Source organism: Phyllopteryx taeniolatus, chromosome 6 (assembly GCF_024500385.1).
Source record: "Phyllopteryx taeniolatus isolate TA_2022b chromosome 6, UOR_Ptae_1.2, whole genome shotgun sequence".
NCBI classification, from domain to species: Eukaryota; Metazoa; Chordata; class Actinopteri; order Syngnathiformes; family Syngnathidae; genus Phyllopteryx; species Phyllopteryx taeniolatus.
The window spans coordinates 22374758-22399462 of NC_084507.1; the positions used below are offsets into that span (position 1 = coordinate 22374758).

Here is a 24705-nt window from a genome sequence, read left to right on the forward strand (position 1 = left end):
AAGAAGAAGAAGAAAAAGATTCTTGCTCTACTAGTAACATGACGTTGCCCTACTCGTATGCCAAAGTTGTCCAACAAATATGCAGAACTCTCATTGAGTAGTGGGTGGGAAAAAACATTACTAGTAAGGCACAATCGTTCTACTACTGCACTCTAGTCTTTCTAATATTGCACTGAATTTTCTTACTAGTGTGGACAAAAAACATAATCACACTAAGATGGATATAGAATAAATTCTCAATGACTTTCCGAAAGCTTAATGTCAATGTACTAGTGCACACTTTATCCGCTCTAGTCCGAGAACATTGTACACACTAGTGCAACAACTAGGATGCACTAGCAAAACGACTGTCTTACTCATAAGGTTTTTACCACTACTGTCTGACATTTCTGTAGGACAACTACATGTTACTCGTGAGGCAAAATTGTGCACTAATTGACAACTGGATGTTACTAGTGACAAAAAAAAATCTACACAGTAACAGTACTTCTGTAGCACGCAGATGTCAACTAGTGCACTTTTGCTTCACGAGTGATATGTACAGAACCTTTCCAAAAATTAGAATATCATGGAAAAGTTTTTTTATTTCCATAATTCCATTCAAAAAGTGAAACTTTCATAGATTATAGATTCAGGGCCCACAATTTAAACAATTTCATCCATCCATTTTCTGAGCCGCTTCTCCTCACTAGGGTCGCGGGCGTGCTGGAGCCTATCCCAGCTGTCATCGGGCAGGAGGCGGTTGCCAGCCAATCGCAGGGCACATACAAACAAACAACCATTCACATTCACAGTTAGGGGCAATTTAGAGTCGTCAATCAACCTACCATGCATGTTTTTGGGATGTGGGAGGAAACCGGAGTGGAACCGGAGAAAACCCACGCAGGCACGGGGAGAACATGCAAACTCCACACATGCGAGGCCGGGGATTGAACCCCGGTCCTCAGAACTGTGAGGCAGACGCTCTAACCAGTGCCGCTAAACAATTTCAAGTATTTGTTTATTTTTATATAATTTGGGCTTCCAGCTCATAAAACCCACAAAATCAGGAATTCAAAAAATTTGAATACTCTGAAGAAATCCCCATTTAGGTCTCAGTTTTTGTAGGGAGAGAGAGAGAGAGAGAGAGAGAAAAAAGTAAAAAATTCGGGTCACATTAAAATCAATCAAAATATGGTACTTTCAAAACGATATGTTAATCATCAATACTTGGTTGGGAATCCCTTTGCTTTAATCACTGCCTGGATGTGCCGTGGCATTGAGGCAATCAGCCTGTGGCATTGACTGGGAGTTATGGAAGCCCAGATTTCCTTGATGCTTGCTGTCTGTTCTTCTTTATTTTTGGGTCTGGTGCCCCTCATTTTCGTCTTGATAATACCCCATCGATTCTCAATGGGGTTTAGATCCGGCGAGTTGGCTGGCCAGTCAAGCACTGCGAAGGAGTGGGCATCAAACCAGGTTTTGGTGCTTCTAGTGGTATGCGCAGGGGCCAGGTCCTGCTGGAAGATGAAATCTTTATCTCCATACAGATCCTCAACAGAAGGAAACATGAAGTCCTCTAAAACATTCTGGTAGACTCTTGCGGTGACATTGACTTTAAGAAAGCAGAGTTTACCAATACCTGCACTGGACATTGCACCCTAAATCATGACTTGACGGTGGATGTTTCACACTGGACATCAAGCAGCTTGGGTTCTGTTCTTCACCTGTCTTCCTCAAAACCATCGGACCTTGATTCCCGAATGAAAGGCACACTTTACTTTCATCGGAAAACAGGACCTTGAAGCCCTGGCCAACAGTCCTTCTTCTCCTTGGTCCAGTTGAGACGCTTCTTCCGGTGGCTCAGGCTCAGAAGTGGCTTGAGCCGAGGAACCCTACAGTTGTAGCCCATCTCCCAGATGCGTCTAAATGTGATCAATCTTCTCTGTTTGATAAGCCGCTGGTGCATCTTCTGCTGCCACATTTTGTCCTTCCACTAGACTTTCTATTGATATGCTTGGACAGAGCACTCTGTGAACCGCCAGGCTCCTTAGTTATGAACTTTTGTGGCTTACCCATCCTATGGAGGGTATCGATGATGGTCTGCTGGCCAGTTGTCAAGTCTGCAGTCTTCCCTATATTGAACCCAACTGAAGCAATTTAACGACACCTGGGGAAACCTGTGCAAGTGCTTTGAATTGAGTAGATGATTGGTGTGTGACACTCATTTTAAAACATTTATGGCCTGCAAAATCTTGGGTGATTTCTTCACAGTACTTGAATTCCTGATTTCGTGGGTTTTATGAGCTCGAAGCCCAAATGATTTCAAAAAATCAAAATAAAAAATGCTTGAAATTGTTTAAATTGTGGGCCCTGAATCTATAAGCTATGAAAGTTTAACTTTTTGAATGGAATTATATAAATAAATAAACTTCTCCAAGATATTCACATTTTTTGGAAAGGGTCTGTAGTTGTCTTACTAGTATGCCAAAGTTGCCCTACTAGGGTGCAGAAATTTCTTGGAGTAGTGTAAAAACATTACTTGTAAGATACAGTTGTTCTACTAGTGCTCCAGCCTTAATTGAGCACAAACAAAACATTGACTGCTCTGCTGACAGTTGTCAATCAAACACGACAAGCTCCACCATCGGTCAGAGGCTGGCACGAGACCGTCTCTGTGCTGACAATCAAGCCACAGGATCTCAGAGAGAGTGCAAACATAAACCGTGAGTGTCTTTTTGCTGCTCACGTTTACCACATCATTTGTGCAACAGAAAAACTCCAAAATAAAATGTTGAAAAAAAAAAAACCGGCTCAGTAAATGGATGGATGGATGGTAAACTAGACAGATGAAAGGCGCTAAATTGCGAAAATGTAAAATTTTCATCACTGCACATCGGCGTAGTATGGCGGCGAAGTTTGATGGCTCGCCATAAAACACCCAAGTCTGGTAAGGTTAAAACCTGACCAAACATCTTCAGACATCATACATCCGCTTAACTTCAAAACATTTCCATAACACAAAAGCATATTGAAGGTTTCATGCACTTGAATGAGCACATAATGCAAGCAGGGACCACAAATGGTTAAACACGTCATCCATCCGACTCGTCATAATTAGTCAGGAGTATGTGAGAAAATGTCTGAGGGGCATGAAAAGATGAGAAATGCATCAATTCAACAACATGAAGCAGCCAGCCATGATGCAGCAATGTGTGTGCGTGCGTGTGTGTGTGTGCTCATGCTTAAGAGACAATGAGGCGTATTGAGGACATGAAGGCCATGACAAACACAGAGTTTATGCCCTCTGTCATGTCAAAAATGACTCAGATGCACACACACACACACACACACTCTTATTAAGTGCCGCCTGCTGTGACCCGTCACCTGCGGGACCCCCGGGCGCCCTGCCGCCCCTCGCCCATTGTGCCCCCAATGTCGTTTCCCACCTCCGAGGTCCCCACTCGCCCTCTCACGTGTGATTGGCAGATGAGGTTAAAGGGCGGCGCTGTTGTGTGAATACGTTGACGGAGGAAAACACAAAAGGCAAAGAGTGAGAATCTTAATTAGCACGAGCGTCCTCAGCAAAGTCCGAAAAACACATGGGACACTTCATTTGGTACAGCCTCGAAGCACTTCCAATATGTAATTTTGGACTTTACGGAGATATTGAAGCTCCCTTTTGAGGTATTATTAAACTATATGATTAAAAAGTGATACGGATGTCATCATTTGAGAAATTAACGTGTGACTTTATATAAAAAAGTTATTAAAGTGTCATTATTTGAGACGTTTTATTATAAAGTAATACAAATATCATTATTTGATACATGAAAACAATTTTACACTAAAAAGTGATGAAAATGTTTTTGAGAAATTAGATTATTTTAAAAAGTGATGAAAAATGTCACTATTAGAGAAAATCTGAGAACTTTACATTGAAAAAGATAACATTATTTGAGTCATAGAGATCCTTTTACACTGAACTATGATTTTAAAAAATGTCATTTTCATGACTACAAATATTCATGGGCTGATTTCTTTCTCGAATAAATAATCCGTCTGCATCATTTTACAATCAAATGAGGCGTTTTAATTGCAATTGAAAAAGGATCAAAAAAAGCTCCAGTGCATTTGCACACTTGTTGTATGTATGTTACTGTGCAAGCGCGCGCGCACACACACACACACACAAACAGGTGCCCTCCCGTGTGACCCCACTCATAATTGCTGTCAATCAAAGGTGCAAACAAACAAGAGGCTACGCCTCTGAGGAGCCACAAGCGGGTGCTACGATCGGGGGGGGGGGGTGCGGCGACCCTGCAGCCTGTCATTGCCGCTCAATGCAGCCTTTTGTGGGGCTCTTTAGCCCACACCGGGGAGCTTAATTGGCCTGTGCTGCAGGAACCCCAACAACACAGAACTGAACTGTGTTTCCTGCATTCTCATGACAGCTTGGATTGAAATTTGAATGATTTAAAAGTTTAAAAAATTAGACTTCAAAACGCAGAGAAATAAGCCCGTTGTGTCCACTCTCAAACGCTGTGGGCGTGTCCGCTGAATGTGCTGAAACCACACAACGCTTAACTGTCAACTGTAAATCAAAAAAAATGGATGCTACTTCTTCTAGCATCTTTCTTATGCATACAGACAAATACATACATATATACACTATGTACACACAATATATATACATACACACACACACACACACAAACCGAGAGAGAGAGAGAGAGAGAAAGAGAGAGAGTGCGAGAGAAAGAAAGAGAGAGAGAGAGAGAGAGGTCAAGTCAGTCGTAGTTGAGATCTTGATTGAAACTGATACCGAGTGTGAGTGTTGGAGCCACCTCTGTACTCTCTACACTTTCATATTTTGCATTTTATTCCCTTAATGTGCCCAATGTGAACCCAATCATCACCTTATGTATAACCAAGGTATGTACTCAAATGTGATTTTTGGTGTACCATTAGACCAATTACATGCGCTGCTTTCACATTCATCGTTGTATTACTATCATCTCAACGATTTGTGGCATTGTTTTTGTGCATTTTGTTGGTGTGTTAGCACAGCACTAGCCAGCTAAAGCTCCTCGCATCTCTGTGGGCTGTTAAATCAGACCAGATGCCTGTTGTGCTAATCCGGCATGCAGCAGAGGGGTGGGGGGGCCCCAGCTCAGAGCCCTGCGGTACACCGGGCCACAGAGCGGATTCCGGGGGTGTCTGTTTGAGGTTTTTAGGAGACCTGACACGAACCCATAACAGATGGACGCGGCTGCTGTGTGTTTTTCCTTGCTTGTTCATTCGTTCTTTGGTGTGTGTGTGTGTGTGTGTGTGTGTGTGTGTGTGTAGTACAAATAAACAAAACGCTGCCTGCACTCCGGTGAGCAGGATTATTGTTGTTCAAGGGAACAGCAGCTGTTGTGTTTCTGGCCAGTAATCCAAAAACACAGCATTAATTATTAAATGAATCAGACGCGGGAAAACATAAGAAGCTAACGTTCCTGCAAACGTTGAATGCTAGTGTTAACCTTGTTTTTAGTCATATTAGAGGTAATTGGAAGCTAATGTTGAGGTAACGTTAGATGTAATGTTGTAAGCTAATTTAAGGCTAAAGTTGGAGTTAGCTTCTGATGATAACATTGCTTGGCTCTGGCATTGAAAGGTATTGCTAGAGGTAATGCTGGAAGCTAACGTGGATCTTCTTTAGCTCTAATGTTAGAGGTAATTTTAGAAGCTAACTTAAGAAGTTAACATTAGAGGGGGTGAGGACATGAGAGGACATCAGAGGGAACATTGAAACTAACTTGGGAAGCTAACATTGAGGCTAAAATTAAGCTAATGTTGATTTATCTTAGCTCCAAACTTAGAGGTAACATTAGAGGTAACATTGGAAGCTAACTCAAGAAGCTATAGTTGAAGCTTACTTTGGAAGCTAACATTAGAGGTAACGTTGGAAGCTAACATCAGAGTTAATGTCAGAAGATAACGTTGGTTTTCCTTAACCCTAACATTGGAAGCTAACTTCTGAAGCCAACATTGAGAGATAAGGTTGGAAAATTTAAAAGCTAATGTGATGATAAATTTTGATGTAACATTGAAGTTAACGTTAGAGGTAACTATCTTCTAATTTCGTAATTTAACATTGGACGCTATAGTTGACGCTAACTTTAGAAGCAAACGTTGGATTTAACATTGGAAGCTAATATCGATCTACCTTAGCTGTAACATTAGGGATAACATTGGAAGATAATGTAGATTATCACGATTCGCAATTCACTGACCTATGGGTTAGCATATGAGCTACTGCTATTAGCTGGTAAGGTTGAAAAAAAAAAAAAAGGCAAGCGGCAGCGGAACTTGTAGCCTGGACTCTAATGAGGTGTACCGCTGCTATCGCTGGTAATTAAGTCCACCATTTCACTAAGACGTGGCGCTAATCCTGTTAGCGCGTGATGGAGGAGGAAGTGTGAGGAAAGGAACCAAGACAAATAAGTGGACAGCAAATGAGGAGATGAGAAAATTGAAGGATGGAAAGAGCGGTTCCTCTCCACACCACACTTTTATTTCCCAATTAGCCGAGCAAGTAGTGAGTAGCGGCGGCGCGGTGCGGTGACGCTTCCTGTTCTTCTGATTAGCTGCCAAATTTGCATCTTTTTCCTTCTTTACAACCTGCTCTACTTCTTCTCATCTTTTGAGCTTTATGGAGACAAATTGGGTGTTAGCAGAGTCTGTCGCATAAACGCACTCTCACACACACATATATAAAAGCATTATGACCCCAATAAAAACCTCATTCAATTAAAACAGGAGCTCCCCTATGGACATCTTCCATTTTTTTACTGGCAATTTTTGTCATATTTCAATATATTCCCTAAAGTGAGGACTGTTACAGTTTGTCAGTTCACAAATCTCATAATCATACTGACTTTTGGCTAGAGAAGTGGGATTCTCACTGGACTGGTCGCCAGTCAACTGTAGGGCAAATACAGACAAAGAAGCATGCACACTAACATTTACGTCGATGGGCAAATTAGTCTTTAATTGACCTAACATGCATATTTTTGTAATGTGGGAAGAAGCCTTAATACCCGCAGAAAAACTGCAGAAGAAGCCAGGATTCAAAACTGGGACCGCTCCACTGTGAGGCACATGATAAACTAACCACCAAGGTGCCGCACTACCCATTTACTCACTTTATTTCCTCCAAATTACTTCTGTTGGAGCAACTTCATCACTTGAACTACTTGAGCAAACATTTTTTTCCCAGACTTTGTGTGTGTGTGTGTGCGCGCGCGCACACTTAAAAGCATCTTTGGCAGCATCTTCTATGTGTGTGTGTGTGTGTGTGTGTGTGTGTGTGTGTGTATGTGTGTGTGTCCGGTTGCCTTATCGGTCCCAGTCGCAGGCTCCGGAGCCCTGCGGTATGCATTCCACCAACTCTGAACACAACGCCAGCTGGCACATGCACACACACAATCACACAGACACACACACTGTATGTAGCCTGCATTTGGCCCTCGCATAACCGAAGATACGCCTGAGGAAGTAGCGATAGAATGAGGAAGAGGAAGAAGAAGGTGTGTTTGATCAAAGCCACCTTTCTCATGGTGAACTTTGACCCTGAGCATGTGTGTGTGTGTGTGTGGGGGGGGGGGGGGGGGGTGCAACAGTAGGGGTGTAATGTGAAGCAGACTGTTTGCGGAACGAGGATAAAGAAAGGAATGATGAAGGGATGACAATAATATTAAAATGGGGAGGATGGGGAAGAGGGCGACACAGTGTATTGCGGTTCTCACCCTGGCTCACAGTCAAAGATTCTAGGTTTGAATCTTGAGAGTTTCCGTGCCTTGCCCTGAACAGAATAAGCGGTATAGAGAATGGACGGATGGATGAAAGAAGAGGAGGAGATAAAAGAGGAGAGAAACGTGGGCAATGACGAAGAGAACGGGGAGTGTATTAGGTCAATTTATTAGGTACACAATCTACATGCATGTCTAAAAACAACAAAAGGACATAAGAAGACAGCAATGAGGAAGAGAAAAATGTACAATTGCACCAGGGCTTCGGGCTGACGTAGTTGCTTTAGAGCGCTTCGTTGTCTGCAGTGAGTGCACGCACATCACGCACAGAAGGCGGAAGAGAAGAATTCTGACGTGACAGCCAGCGAGTGGACATAGACTTTGCGCTGGCGTGGTCGCTTTAGAGCGCCTCATTGTCGCGGCGTGGGAAAGTCCTGCAACGACCTGGTGGTATACTGTATATTCCCAGCTGCCTGAGGCTTTAAATAGATATTTGTCTGCAGCTGAAACATGGAGTTATGTGTAGTCATAAGAAAGATACGAGATGAAGTGGCATCCACTTTTTGATTGACAGTTGAGCGGGGAGTGGTTTCAGCATATTCAGCAGACACGTCCACAGTGTTTGAGAGCAGAGAGAACCGCTATATTTTTCACAATTCTAAAGCCTTATATTATACTTAGCAATTTTTTGTAATCATTCAAATTGACCAGGGTTATTAACGACACTCTTCTCTGTTGTGTGTCCAATTTAGAAGACATTTATTTTCACTTTACGACCTGGGAAGTCTTGGAAATGTGAAAATGTCATGAATTAATTGAAGACCTTTAAGTTGAGTCAGCCTGACCATTCAACTGCAGAGCTTCCACTGTCTTGACAAAGTGTAATTTGCCGGCTTTGTGATGAATGATGCACCTCCACTAGTGAAAATACACAATAAAATCTTTATTGGGGGGTGGGAGAGTTGGATTAAATTAGCCAGTGGTGGCTTTTATTTTCTCCAGTAACACCAGGAGTGGCTTTGTAGCCACTTGCTTCACCCCAACGCCCTGGTTGTCATGGTAACAGAAGCCATACTCGGCGCTTATGTGAGACAGAATTTCCCCCCCCCGAAACAGAGTGATTTCACCCATAGTGTGACAAGTGGATATGACGCATCCTGTCATCCTTTGTGGATTTTAAAGCGAATGTCACAGAACCTTTATGAAGACACCTTCGAGCGCTTTCAAATTATGGAGGAAAAAAATGTGTCTCCTTTAAAGCAAGATGAAGATGAGGAGATGAAGAAGAGGAAGTGGATGAGGCTTTGCCGAGGTGCCTGCAGGATGTATATTCAGCTTTACTCCATCAAGCTTGTTTTGGGCTTGAAAATAAAAAATAAAAAACACACCATGCTGAGTCAGGTGTGTGTTTGTAAATGTGTCAGTGTGTGTGTGTGTGTGTGTCCTGAAGATGGAGTGTGGGGAAAGATGAAAAGAATGTTGAAGATGAAGGAGGAGGATGTTCACACTGGGCAAGCGAGCAGTTAAATCTGAACCGGTTTGAAGTCCGATGCTCGGGACGACGAGCGGTCAAAGGCTCTGAGGGACGTCTAAGGACACACAAGTGCTGCCTCCAGCTGTTGGGCTGCTGCTCATTAACAATATTTGCTAATTAGACGGGAATTTAAAAAGCACAACTCAGCAGATCTTGCATGTACTCAGGGTATGTTTGGAGGGAAAAAAAAGCAGCAAAGTTTTGGTTTTAGATGACATACGTTTGCATCAACTGAAGAAACAGAACTACAGTGTTCCCCCTGCTGTATCGTGGTACATTTTCCGCACCCTGGGGCGATACCGTATGCATGTGAGTGAGACATGGGCCGATTACTGTTTCAAGGTATATTGTGGTTTTAAAAAGTCACAGTTTCAAAACTGTCAAAAATTTCCATCAGTGGTATGAGCTGTTTTCCCATAGTCGGAAAAAGTTGGCTCTTTTGGTAATTTTTACCATGGCTTGGTAAAGGAAGGCATTAAGTGCTAGCATTTAAGACAACAGAAGAGATTATATGAATTTATGATTTATGACATGCTTTTTAAGTATTTCTTCACTCCTGTCAGTCACACACATACAAGTATTTGCAGAGTTAAAATAGTTTTCCAGACCAAACGATATTTTGACTCAAAAATTATTCTGTTGTGATGCGACTAAAGCCTTATTTCCAAGGCCCCCTTAAAGAGGAGTTTCTCTCAGGTTCAAGCGCCCCTGCTACCCCCCCTCAACGTCATTCTTCTTCTGCAGTCTCCTCGCTAACCTGCCCCAGCGTGCCCAGGCCGCCGCTGTCATCTCGCCGCGCCGCCCCCGTCACTCACACGGCACCGTCTGTCATCAACCCTTAACCTCCCCACACCACTTGGCGGCATTTCCAGACGCAGGGCCTCCTTGGACAGCTGCACGCCATCCATCCATCTATCCATTTTCTATACCGTTTATCCTCACGAGGGCAAGTTGGGAGTCGAGCCCAGCTGACTTTTGGCGAGAGAAATAGAGTACGTCCTGGACTGGTCGCCAGCCAATCACAGGGAACGTATCGACAAGTATTCACGCTCACGTTTACACCCATGGACAGTTCACCCTTTAATCAACATAAAATAAATACATTTAACATTGCAGCCAGTGTGGGAGTTTGAAGACTTTCCTTTACGTCAAGTTGATTAAAAAGTACAAACTAAGTCATATGTGATACAAAAGTTAAGAGGAGACAACTATTTATACAGTTTCATTAAAGGTAAAATAAATAAATAAATAAATAAAGTAAGAAACATGTCTGTTGGTTACCATATGCCAGAAAAAGACTGGGGGAAATGTATTTTATTCCCAATTTTAGCGTAGTTTATTGGGAATTGCATCACCAGGGTAACAAAATAGGAACACTCCTCAGAATGATGCAATGCAGTTTGCAGGTGTGCCTAAAGTTGTGGCCGACGAGTGACTGCAGTTTAAGCAGTGACTGGGTTTCAGGTGATGGGCATCTGTCATCAACACAGCTGCAAGACGACCCCACAAAACACACGCACACTCAAAGAGGCGCCTCTTCACGTCTCATTGAGCAAATCATGCTGGTAGGAACCAAACGTTTGTTTCAGCGAAATATTTCTAAATATTTCCGGTTAAAGTAGGATTTTTTTCTTGTCAAAAAAACAAATACAATTAGAAAATACTTTTTTTTTTTTTGCTAAAAGTCATGTTTCTAGAAAATAAACCAGCATTGCATAAAAAACAACATCTGATTCCTTTTAAGAAAAAGTATTATTTTAAGAAACAAAAATGCAATATTGTGAGGAAAAAGTCCAGTTTTCTTTACTAGAAAAAAACAAAACAGAACAATATTACACCAAAAACACGTCTACAAAAAAAAAGCGTTTCCCCCCCCTAAAAACGTCATAATACTATGAGAAAAGTTTATTTTTTTCTAGAAAGTGATCTTTATCCAGGAGAATAATTTGTATTTTTTTTATTTTATTATTATTATTTTTTTAAGAAAAACATATCCCATAATATCACTTTTTTTCTTTAAAAAAATACAAGACCACATTTTTTCCTCTAAAAATTACAACTTTATTGTTGTCGCCACAGATATGAAGAGAAGACACTAGATATGTCAGCGCGCTATAGCAGCCTGGCTAACCGACATGACTACGCGATGGCCATGTTGGGTAGGTCAACGTTCCCATCAAAGGCAATGCATGAACATTGAAATTAATTCGTAACGTTCTCATTTCTCAATCGATTTTCATGAGCTTTACCTTGTATGTCAATGTCAAAGTGTGTGCTATCAACAGAACATTTGAAAAAAAGCCCCACAAAATATTTTGACCTGTGTGAGGTTATTCTGAGTTCTGTTCTTGTGTTATTTTTTTTAAATATAATTTTTTTTATTTTTTTTGTCCTGTTCAGCTGTTAGGTCAAGCAGAATGGAAAATCAGTATCTCTTTTATGCCGGAACAGTCGAGTTCTGTTCTTGTAACTGTACGGTGTTGTGCACAACTGTATGCACCACAATGTGCCGGTATCATTGTGCTTTAGATTTTTTTTGCCGTACGCGCACAAGGAATGCACTGACGACTTTGCCCCGACTAGCTTAGCGTCACTGTAGCCACACAGCTCAAAAAGGGCGTGTTGTATCTACCAACTGCATGTTCATACCTATGGTTGTTTCACTTCGTGACATTTACAATTGCCATCGCAGACAAAACACTGCAGATAAAAAAAAAAGTATACACGCAAAGAAGCAGGACAACAAGACTGAGTTGTGCTTTATGGTCGTGACGAGCATCAATGGTAACACCCATGCGCACACACACACGCGCGTGCGCACACAAACACGCACACACACACACACACACACACATTCAGGAGGCTCTACTGGGTGTTAATGACTGCTGAGGCTGGACCTCTGGGCACAGAACCCTCCACACACACACACACACACACACACACACACACACACACGCACACACACACACACACACATCAGTGCACACCTCTTCATCGTGGAGCTGGTAATCTAATATGAAGCAGGTTTGTGTTTGCGACACTGCGACTTCAAATCAGCTCTGACAAGCCGACCACCGCTCGCACCCTCAGGCTCTTCTGTGTGTGTGTCTTGTCCTCCCTGAAGAACTATGTGACTCTCGAAACAACTATAGACCTTTATATCACTGAAATGTGTGCATGTGTGTATATACAGTGTGTGTGTGTGTGTGCGCACAGGTTCACTGTCATAATAAATTTACCTCTCCATGCATGTTTGTGTTTATTGTGTGTATGTGCGTGTGTGAAGTATCTTTATGTACACTAGTTGCATCATAACTCACACTGTGCTTCAGTGCAGTTCCATCATCAATCGGAACAATACTGTGTTTGTGTGTGTGCGCGTGTGTGTGTGTGTCTGGTTTCTTTTTGTGCACCTTCCCAGACTTATTTCTAGTGGTCGTGTTGATTTCGATTGTGCAAGGTGGCGGTTGTCGTTAAGAAACTGTGTACTCATTTCGATTGTGAATTTAAAAATCAGTGTAACGTGTAACCATGACAACGCAATGTGATTGACAGTCAACTGTCATCGTATCAAAGAAGCTGACATCAAAGTGTGTGTTTGTCTATTTTACACGCGTGTGCATGTGTGTGGGCCAGAATGTGTCCATGTGGCAAAGGAACCATGTGGGTCAGGTTTCCAGGGAATGCTGACAGCTGGCTAAGCGTGTGTGTGCGTGTGTGTGTGTGTGTGTGTGTGTGTGTGTGAGATGGGAGTCAGCCATGATTGAAGTAATTATTACAACACTCCCGCTTGTACTTTTACTTTGTGCTTTAATTGACTACAAAAAGACCTGAAGTCACCCAGTAACCTGGCAATGCCACAAACATCCCACAATGCAACACTACAGGGGATGCCATTACAGTGCATACTGCATTATATATTACATATTTTACATGTTGGACCTTTGGTTATGTTCCTTCAAAAAGCATTGACTTCAGAATGCATGAAATACAATTAGAATATTTAAATAAAAACAAAAAACATTTTAAATGATGAATAAAGTAATAAAACTTAATTCAAAAGTAAAGCCTTAAGTAAAATAGTTTGCAAAGTAAAATGTAAATTAAAAAAATTAAAACATGACGATATAACATTTTTAAATGTATGAATAAAATAGTAGTTTTAACTTTTAAAATGTATTTAAAAACTTAAAGGGATGAACGTAAATTAAAACAAAAAAAGGCAAGAAAATACCAATAAAATGTAGATATAAACATACAGTTTATAGACATGTAAATTAAAATGTAATTTACAGTTCTGTGCACTTTGTTGATGTTCGGATTTTCTAGTTAAGTGAAATTTTTTTATAATTAAAAACAATAATGGATATATAAAAATATTTTCCCTGTAAAATGTCAACTTAATACAAAAAAATACAAATACAGATTAGAATATTTTGATTTTGTTAAAATAAATCTTTAAACAGTAAGTGAAAAAAAGTCAATTGTAAATGAATTAATTTAGAAAACAATACAAAGCTTCACTTAAAATACTGTACTGTATTTGTATTTGAGTATAATTTTCTTAATTTAAAATTCTATTTAATTTACAGTTAAAGTTCACAAAGCTGAGGTTCCTCAAGTGATTTCTTTTTTAAGTACATACAGTATATTAAAAAAGTTCTTGAATTCTGATCACCGGGTTGCCTTGGGAGACTCTGATCCCCCCAGGGAGATGCACTGGGAGCAGATAAGCTGGAGGCCAGAGGGAGAAAATCTTGCTGGTTTCATCCCTTGGTCCTCCTCTTACCCTGCAGAGGGACTTCCCGAGGGGGGGAGGCCACTGCAAGTGGACCAGATAGTGCAACCGGCGTCACGGTGGAGATTGACGGACAGGCTGAGAAGACGTCAAGCTTTTTAACAGGATTCTCCACGCTGTGCTTGAAAGGACTTTGTTCAAGTCTGCTCTACAAACTTTTAAAAATAATGATAATAAACCAGGGGTGAGCTGTCCTTGGCAACTAGGTGCCGCAACATGGCGGCAAAGCACTACGTTTGGCTGAATGAAGCTCCTCAACTCACTTCAACATGGTTGTATGGTACCAAGATGCCACGAGACGGCAAAGCACTGCTTTTGTCTAAATAAAGCTCCTCAACTCACTTCAACATAATTCCTAGCCAAGATGCCACACGATGACGCCACTACATTTGTCTAAATGAAGCTCCTCAACTCACTTCAACATAACTCCTGGTCAGTAAGATGCCACAAGATGGTGGAAAAGCACTGCTTTTGTCAAAATGAAACTCATCAACTCACTTTGACATAGTTTGTTGTCACCAAGATGCCACAAGATGGCAGCAAAGCACTACTTTTGTCTAAATGAAGACCTCAACTCACTTTGAAATAGTTCATTGGCATCGAGATGCCACAAGACGATGGCAAAGCACTATTTTTGTCTCAATAAAGCTCCTCAACTCACTTGAACATAGTTCCTTCCTTCCATCAAGTCCACATGAAGCTGAATCAACATGGAAGAGGTAGAGGTCAAATACGCATCATTAAGCTGGAGGAGAAGAGCAACATGGAGACAATTAGCCAGCACACGCCAACACACATGCAGTAAAATTATGTATGTGTGTGTGTGTGTCTTTGCCTAACAGGGGGGCCTGTCTGTGTGTGTGGGCAAACACACACACACACACAACACGTGCAACATCTCACGCGCTAACTCACACCACAGCTGAGTTCGGATTTGTGTGTTAATTGTACAGGGGACTCTGCAGGGGGAAGGGAAAGTGTGTGTGTGTGTGTGTGTGTGTGTGTGTTATTTTTATTTGACTGACATGTCTATTTTACAGACAATTTGACTTTAAAAATATTTGTATTTATTATGCATTTATTTTATTCATCAGGTTACAGTATCTTAGTCACTTTTTTGGGTCACATATACTTTTTTATTCTAGGTAACACTTTTCATCGTATTTGCCTTCATTTTTTCATAAATGTCTGATTCAATGAATTTTTTAAAACCCATTTACCGCATTTTTTACTTATTTTATTCATGTATTATTTTATTCATAAATTCTCTTTATTTGAAATATCTTTTATTTATCTTAAATGTCTATATGTCTTTGTAAAAATATTTGTCTACTTACACATTTGAAATATCCATTTTATGTTGTATACAATTTGTATCGTCAATCTATTTTTACAATTACATTTCTGGTTATATTTATAACTTTTTAAAATGTATTTTGATGTATTATCCATTACCTACTTTTCTTCCACATCCATTCTAAAGACTTTTTATACAAAAATTCAAGGAAGAGTAGCGTTTTTTATGCTTTTTAAGGTTCGTTGCTAGCCAGAGGATTTCTATAGTTACTGTGGTGCTTTTGTGCTCTTGGTTACATGGAATGCGTGCAGATGCTGATTGGACGACCTTGTCCTAGTTGTGAGCGGCCTCGCCCCAGGCTGCAGCTGATTGGCCGTCAATAAGCTATTAGGACGTTCCACTCGGTTAAAAAAAGAAACAACAGAGCACCGAACACACAGACCAAACTACTTTGTAGCCTGGATAGCGCCGCCTATAGGCCATCAGGTTCATTACAGACAATGTGAGCACTTGAGTTGCTGACAATTTGAAATTCTGAGATAAGATATTTCAAAGGTACCACCCAAAATAGGGGGGTCAAAGTTGACCCTCAAAATTGCCTGGCTTCTGAGTCACAGTATCAGAGGTGGGACGTCACCTGTGTGAAAGGGACTAGTATTTAGGGTAATATAGCCAATTGTCTTTTTTTTTCCACCAGATAATTTTGTAAAACAAAAGTCTGCACGCTTAATGCAAACATAAAATGTGAAACGCCATAGACAGGGAATGGAAATTAGCATACATATTATGATAATTATAAACCTTCAAACAACTGCTACTTAAAACACACAGAGAAGCAACACATACAAGCAGAGCATACAACAATATTTAATGGTATATATTCTCTTTACACTCTGGGGAAAAACAGCTGTTACTGGAGCTTACAGTAGTTGGGGACCTTCTCTGTCTCTTTTATTAGAACAGTTTTGATGCCCCTTTGCTTGATGCTAAGCAGAGGTGGATAAAGTAGCCAAAAATTTCACTCGAGTACTGTTACTTTAGAATAAGATGACCCAAGGTAAAAAGTAGTCCAAATCATTGTTTGAGAAGTACTCTGTGAAACAAATCTCAAGTACTGAGTAACTAGTGAGTAATTTCCGATATTTTATTTATTTATTTTTTTTAATCAGAGCATGACGTCAAGTACACAAAAAAATACGTCAAATACACAAAAAAATAGGGAATGTGCAATTTTATTTAGTGCCCAATAATTTTTACTTGAACTAAAACAATAATGAAATTAAATATTTATATAATAAGAAATTAAGGCAAAACAGCCACGAGAACCTAAATGATCTTTATTTGTTTACACTCATGAAACAGCACAATAGGCTGACCAGGTAAGGATTACAAACAAAACCGGAACGTGTTTTGTCAAGTTTGAAGTGGAGTTCCTGTAGGCTGAATTGTTGACATTTTTAGGCAGACACAGATGACAGCGCATGACAACCTCTGTTGTTTCAGCCATCCATCCATCCATCCATCCATCCAGTTTCTTTCCCGGTTATCCTCACTAGGGTCGCGGGCTGCTGGAGCCTATCCCAGCTATCGTCGGGCGGGAGGCGGGGTACACCCTGAACCGGTCGCCAGCATGCTTTGTGTAAAAAAGTCACTTTGAAAACTTTGCTTTTGTGTGGGGCGGTGGAGCAATGTGCAGTCATGTGGCTGTCAGGCTCAAACGTCATTAGTGGTTATATAGGATCGGTGAAATAGAGTCATGCGACGGATTTCTCTCTGACAAACCGAAACAAATAGATTGTGTAAGCAATAATAGATAGATAGATACAAATAAAAGTAGCGGAACGTAGCGCAATGAAGCTTTTCTTCTTAACACAAATACTGTAAAAGTAAACTAAGCTACTAAAAGTCAAAGGTATGTTGTAATAAAACTACTCCAACAAGTCCAATTTATCCCCAAAAAGTTACTTATGGAACTGTAACGGAATAAATGCAGCGTGTTACTTACCACCGCTAAGCTATCCCAGACAAAACATGAAGACTGCTTAGCTCGTTTGCGGAGCATTAGTTAGCATTGCTGCTAAATGCAACGTACAGTATATATATGTATATATAGCTGTGGCCGTAAGGTGCCTGTCGGGCCTTTTTGGCCTGTGGGACTCCTGAGGCAGCTGATGGGTACCGGCTGGCCAAGCGGAATGCAGCTTTGGTGGTCGCTGAAGCAAAAACTCGGGCATGGGATGAGTTCGGTGAGGCCATGGAGAAAGACTTCCGGACGGCTTCGAGGAAATTCTGTTCCACCATCCGGCGTCTCAGGGGGGGAAAGCAGTGCACCATCAACACTGTGTATAGTGGGGATGGGGCGCTGCTGACCTGAGATTCGCCCGGAGTTCCTCAAGGCTCTGGATGTTGTAGGGCTGTCCTGGTTGACACGCCTCTGCAACATCGCGTGGACATCGGGGACAGTGCCTCTGGATTGGCAGACTGGCGTGGTGGTCCCCCTTTTTAAGAAGGGGGACAGGAGGGGGATCACACTCCTCAGCCTCCCTGGTAAGGTCTATTCAGGGGTGCTGGAGAGGAGTGGTCCGTCGGGAAGTTGAATCTCAGATTCAGGAGGAGCAGTGTGGTTTTCGTCCTGGCCTTGGAACAGCGGACCAGCTCTACACCCTCGGCAGGGTCCTCGAGGGTGCATGGGAGTTCGCCCAACCAGTCTACATGTGTTTTGTGGACTTGGAGAAGGCGTTCGACCGTGTCCCTCGGGGGACGAGTGAGGGAAGAATGGAACGGGAGATCGACAGGCGGATCGGTGCAGCGTCTGCAGTGATGTGGACTTTGTATCTCTCCGTTGTGGTAAAGAAAGAGCCAAGTCGAAAGGCGAAGCTCTCGATTTACCGGTCGATCTACGTTCTTACCCTCACCTATGGTCACGAGCTGTGGGTCGTGACCGAAAGAACGAGATCCCGGATACGAGCGGCCGAAATGAGTTTCCTCCGCAGGGTGTCCGGGCTCTCCCTTAGAGATAGGGTGAGAAGCTCGGTCATCCGGGAGGATCTCAGAGTAGAGCCGCTGCTCCTTCACATCGACTGGAGCCAGATGAGGTGGCTGGGGCATCTGATTCGGATCCCACCCGGACGCCTCCCTGGTGAGGTGTTCCGGGCACGTCCCACCGGGAGGAGACCCCGGGGACACGCTGGAGAGACTTCATCCTTCGGCTGGCCTGGGAACGCCACGGGATCCCCCCGGAAGAGATGGATGAAGTGGCTGGGGAGAGGGAAGTCTGGGCGTCCCTGCTAAAGCTACTGCCCCCGCGACCCGACCTTGGAAAAGCGGTAGAAAATGGATGGATGGATGGATATTTTTTCTTTTGTGCGACACTGCTTTGCTCCCCTTTAAAAGGTCATTCCAGGGACCATCAGCATTTGGCCGCCATAATTTATCCCACAGCATTTTCACACACACACACACACACACACACACACACACACACACACACACACCAGCAAGAAAACGCATATCTAGAGTGGTGTGATCAATGTTGGTGACAATGACAGACACACAAATGCACTCTGTGAAGCTCAGCTGCCTCCAGGTCACACAATCCAATGGTACTTGCTACAGCGCACGCACGCACACACACACGCACGCACACACACACACACACACACTCAAGCAGTGGCAGGTTGCTTCCTGCCTCTGGCTAAATCCACAAATAAAGACAATGGAATAAACCGGAGCGACAAACCTTGTGTGTAACCTCGGGGCTTGCACACACGCACAAAAAAAAGCGACAACACAACCGGACACTGTGTGTGTGTTCGTGTGTGTGTGCGCGTGTGAGTGAGTGTGTTTGTGTATCCACAGTTTGCGACTATAAATATTAGTTAACGGCTTAATGAGGGCAGAGTCTGCCGCGATAACTGTGGCCGACGGGAGCGTGTTTTTTCTCATTTCGCTGTGCTCGTAATCACTTTTGGTGCACATACAGAAAGACTTGTGTGCCTGTGCGGATGTTATAACAGCCGTTTTAAATAGTGGTACCATGATTTAGGAGTGCCACAACGTACATGTTTTTCGAGTTAACGACTTTATTTGTGTTACGAGCCAAAATTTTAGTTATGAGTGAGCTTCAGATAAACTGCCGTTTGAGTGAAGCCAGGGGGGGGGGGGGGGGGGGGGATGGATCAATGGATCAATTAAGGTCCTGTAATGCCCTTGTGTGTGGGCAAGTTTTCTGCTTTGCTGGGTTTTGTGTGAAAGGCACAGGTGGATAAATGTTGTGTTGACCTAAGTGGAAACTCTGATGCTGCAATATTGCAAGTTCTCTGTTTGAAAAAGATGTATGTATCAGCTCTGTAGCGCTGCAGCTAAAATAATTTCTTGCTGTTGTGTTCTCAGTGTTGTCGTGTGAAATAATAATCAAAGTCATCCTTTTTTCTGTGCTCCGTTTGAGTTTTTCTGTCTGTGTTTTCAGCTCATTACAATGCTTTTGTCTTGGTGCGACACTGATCTTTATTCGTCCGAATTAATCGTCTCTCTTGCGCTGCAAAGACAACTTTACGGGACTATAAATGACTCTGTTTGTGTCTGTGATCAACTCTTTCCTTTGTTTTTGTTTTTTTACCCGACAGGCACGGAAAAACAACTCGTGATTCTCTTTTAGTCTCAAAGTGTGTCGCCGAAGGGTTGTTGGTGCCAAGGAGAAGTGTAAAATGGCGGATTTTGTCGCAACTGTAAGATTTGGCACTGCGAATAAAAAACGGCTTTTATTACATCCCGCAGTCGGATAATTACGTGATGTCAGTGACAATTTCTTTCAACACAACAGGCTGGGAGAAATGAATGCCAGGTGTCAAACTCCACGTTCCTGGCCCAACATGACATTTACACAAGCTTTGTTAGAGTTCTGATGCTAGCTCCAATGGCGGAATATCGGCGGGAACAATTTGGTCCTCCCTATTTTGGTGTCAGCGTCATTTGTACAGAAAAGACAGGACGGGGTGAAAGTGGCTCTTCTGTTGCTTAATTTAGCTTCGTTTGCCATAAGTATTCAAGCAAGGATTGAACACTTGTTTTTGGTTGAAGTATCTGTTGTTAGCCTAATTTAGCTTAGCCTTAATTTACTTTTAAGTAAGATGTTAAGATGTCTGTTGCGGGTTTAGCATAGCCTATAGTAGTTTACTTTTCCAATACCTTACGCTGATTGAACACTATTGGACTTTAAGATGTCTGCTACTCACTCAATTTCACCTAGCCTAGCCGGTCTTAGCTTACGTTTTAACATTTACATACATTTGCTTACATTTACAATACCTTACTCGAGCTGAAGACCAGTATAAATTGAAGTTACTGTTAGCTTTATTTAGCTTAGCCTATTTTTGTTACCTTTTCCAATACTGTATGTCACTTGGATTGATTAAAATGTACATTGTCAGCTCAATGTAACTTAGCCGATCTCAGCTTGAGTTTACAATATGTTACATAAAAATGAATCGCAAGTCTCCGGTTAAGATATCTGCTGTTAGGTTACTTTAGCTTAGTCTAGCCTGTCACAGATGAACTTTCCACTTGTTCTTAGTTTTGCTTTTGTTCTTCCCCTATTTCAGTTTAATGTAGCTTCTTTTTACACTTACGTTAGCTTAGCTTACTTTCAATCGTGGATCAAAACCTTGTCTCTTGTCAATTCCGGAGACCGTGGCGACCAATGAGACCCCAACGCGGTGACACATCTGCCCCTGGTTTGGTTGGTGGCAAAAAACAGAGCGGCTCAATCAGAGTTGGAGTTTACACGGCGTTCAGCAGCGTGTCCCACAAATCACACAAAAGACACGGTCAACTCGGCCTGTCTGCCTTAACCAAAACAAAGCTTCCTGTCGGAGGGGGTCCGGGGCTCTGGGCGGCGCCCCCGCTGTCAGAATCGAGGCCTCGGGGGACGTTCAGGTGAGCAAACGCCGCTAATTAGAGCAAATAAACAGCAGCCACGCGGCCAGCTCGCACTGATTGAACAAACGTGACCTGGATGCTAAGCCGCCGTCCAGATGGGGCCAGTTTAGAGTCCCGCTTAAACATTTACTTTGCTGGTGGAAGTACAGGAGGAGGGGGGACTGGATGGGAGTTATGGGGGGGCAGCGGACAGAGCAGCATCTGGATGTCGTTTCATCTTGTCAAACAGGACGTTGTCATCTTCAACACTCCGCTACTTTGTTTTCAAAAGATCTCACTTTCAACTTCACAGTTTGGACGTAGACCACATCGACCTTTACATGAATATGACGTCAATAAGCTTAAAAAAAAAAAAAAAAAGGCCAGAGCAAGCGGTATAAAGGCCCTCTTGAAAATTTCTGGGATTTTCCATTTTCGTACATTGACCAGATTTTGCAGCCTTGTTCATCCTGGCGGTAATTTACATTTGGTGTTGGTTAAGGGCATGAGCCCCAAAAGGGCCTCAGTAGTGCCCCCTGGAATTGGTTTGAATCCAGCCCCCTCCCAAGCCAGTATCATTAAGCAACATGAAATTTGGTAGTCTTGTCTATCATAAGAGGACCCATAAAAACGCCACAAAAAACCATGCCTGAAAAGTCTGCCATTTTGGTTTGAAGCAGGCAATTTGGGGTTATTTTGCCTATTTCTATGGGTCCGTAAAAGAGGAGTTTTGTCTGAATGCCACCAAACTTAGAACTTGGCAACATGGAATTTGGTAGGCATGTCTATAATGTGTAGGCCCACAAAAAAAGTCTCAAGGGATAGAAAAGAAAAGATACAGGAAGACTTCAAGACCTTAGAATTTTTGGGACAATTCAGCCCCTGATGCCGGTTTCACTGAGCAAAATGACATTTGGGAAGGATGTCTGTCATGAGTAGACCCACAAAAAAATTCTCAAAAAGCCAGGCTTTAAAAGAAACTGGAAGTCTCCCGATTTGGTTTGAAGTGATCATTTTAGGGTTGTTTTGATCCATTTCTAGGGATCCTTTGAATACTTTGAATCAAGTTTCACTTCACAAAACGAAATTCGGTAGACATGTCTATTATGAGTTGACCCACAAAAAATGCTCGAGAAAATATGTTTGAAAAGAAACGGGAAGTCTTCCATTTTGGTTTGAAGCAGTCATTTCCAGGGAGCCTTGAAAGACCATCTTGTTATACTGATTTTGTCTAATTGTGACCAAATTTGAACCATGTATACTAGATAGAGGCCTGATGCTAAATTGTGAGAATGTGTAGGTTTTTATTTCCATTGTGTATGGGAGGAAACGTATAGATGTAATAAGGCTATATTATTCGAGCGGCAAAAGAAAATGAAAAAGAAACAACAGTCACTTTGGTCCTTAGTACTCAGTACAGTGGGAGTGTTTGTGTACATTTACAACTCAATCAAAGCAAATAATGTACGTCTTGTTCAGGACACGAAAGCTACAACTTCTTTTCTGCCTCGCTGAGTGCTTTGGGCATGCTGTGATATATTAAAAAGGGTTACACCTCATTTCTTTCCATAAACACACCTATACGCCAAGTTCAAAGACCAATCAGTGCATGTTTCTGAACCCACAAAACTAATTGTCGCTTCTTTGTGAGCATGACAGTAAAATATCACCAACTGATTGGTTGAATCCTGACTAACAACTAACAACTAAAAAACAAGACTGCTCACACACAAACGCGCTTGTGCACTCGCTCACAAATGAAGACAAAATGTTAAATAGATCTCACTATGATTTTGTGCACAACAGAAGTGCCAAAACACAACCACAATAAAGACAATTCTATTAAATGAAACACTGATAAGTGTCAATAAAAAGGATCATTATTATCTTTGTGCACACACATGGACAAAATGTTACAAACAGCTCAGTATACCACTGCAAAGTGCAACCACAAAAGTAGGTGACAAAAGTACTCACACTCTGTAGTTTAGAGGAACTACTATAAAAATACTGGTCAAATTAGAAGTACAGATTCAACACTTATACTCACATAATAACAAAAAAAAATGCAGACTGAAATGTAGTACATAAGCACAAAAGTAAAAATACTTCTACACACACACACACACACACAAAACAGTTTCCCTCTTATTAACTTACAATACATAGTGCAGCGGAAAACAAACATTTTGTTGGGATTATCATTTATTTCATTTTTTTAAAACCAGGAGCAAACTAGTGTGGGCTTCATTTTTATTAATGCTATCAAAACATGATGTGCCGATAACATCAAACAATTATCTTTAGTAAAAATGCTGTGGATTACAGGAGCAGACCTACAATTATGCAGTCTGAGGCGATTTACAAGATCCCAAACGTCTCGTAAAAACTGATTAAGTTTTCTTCGATTTACAGTCATTATTAGTGTTGCAGTATTGATTCACACGCTGAAAAAAAATATATCAAATGCTTAATCTGTCATGATCGTTTCAAATGCTTCGCCCTCCCTTCTCATGCAATGGACTATTCCAGGTTCTTACTGCAAATGTACAAACTTGATTCAGGAACAGTGTGAAAAACCTCGTTGGCACATTGTGAGAAAATGGGTGTGGAGTTACCCAAATGGAATGGAGCAGAGGAGAAGGTGAGAGGAAATGTTATTTTAAATCAAAATTATCAGATGTTTCAACCTTTTTTCACACTGACACAGAACGGGCGTAACTTACAACGGCAAAAGCCAGTTGCAGTAGCATTCCATGGAGTCAAGAGTGACACGAATGACGCTATTCATCACCAAGATGTTAGCATTAAAGCGGTCAAAATGCTTAACTGTATTAAACATTGATTATTGTTCTTATCAATTACAGTAAACGCCTTGATATGATTCACTTGTTAGCTAATAATCCTCAAAAATTCTTTTAAGGACTCTATCTACCGCAGAAAACCAGAAAATGTTTCTAGAATTCACACTTTTTAGCTGATAATAAACATTCATATTCAAAATCTTGATGTGAAGGACCCCATATGGTTAAATACGCCCCTGTGGGTGGGGAATATCTCACTTTGCTGAATCTGCTCTTGTCAGTAATGCTGAAATATGTACTCAAGTAAAGGAACAAAGTATTTCTATTTCATTATTTCCCACCACTGACAATTCCAAACATTTCTAAATCAATATTTTGCACACACACACACACACACATTCTATCACTCTTCACTTTAAGGCGCAAACATGAATTCTGCTCTGAAATAAGTTCATTCAGATGGGATAAAGAACTATTGATAAAATAAATCAATCAATCAATCAATAAATCAATGGGAAACATTCACTCGAGATGCCAAAGTGTAGTTATGCTGATCAAATGCAATGAGTTTTGTTCTT

General features: G+C 41.7%; 1 protein-coding gene across 1 annotated transcript in view; it reads right to left on the bottom strand.

Annotated features, from left to right (window-relative positions):
- si:dkey-22o22.2 (neural-cadherin) overlaps window positions 1–24705 on the bottom strand; it is a 108134-nt gene that overhangs the window by 81849 nt on the left and 1580 nt on the right. The gene's annotated exons all lie outside the window — the stretch shown is intronic.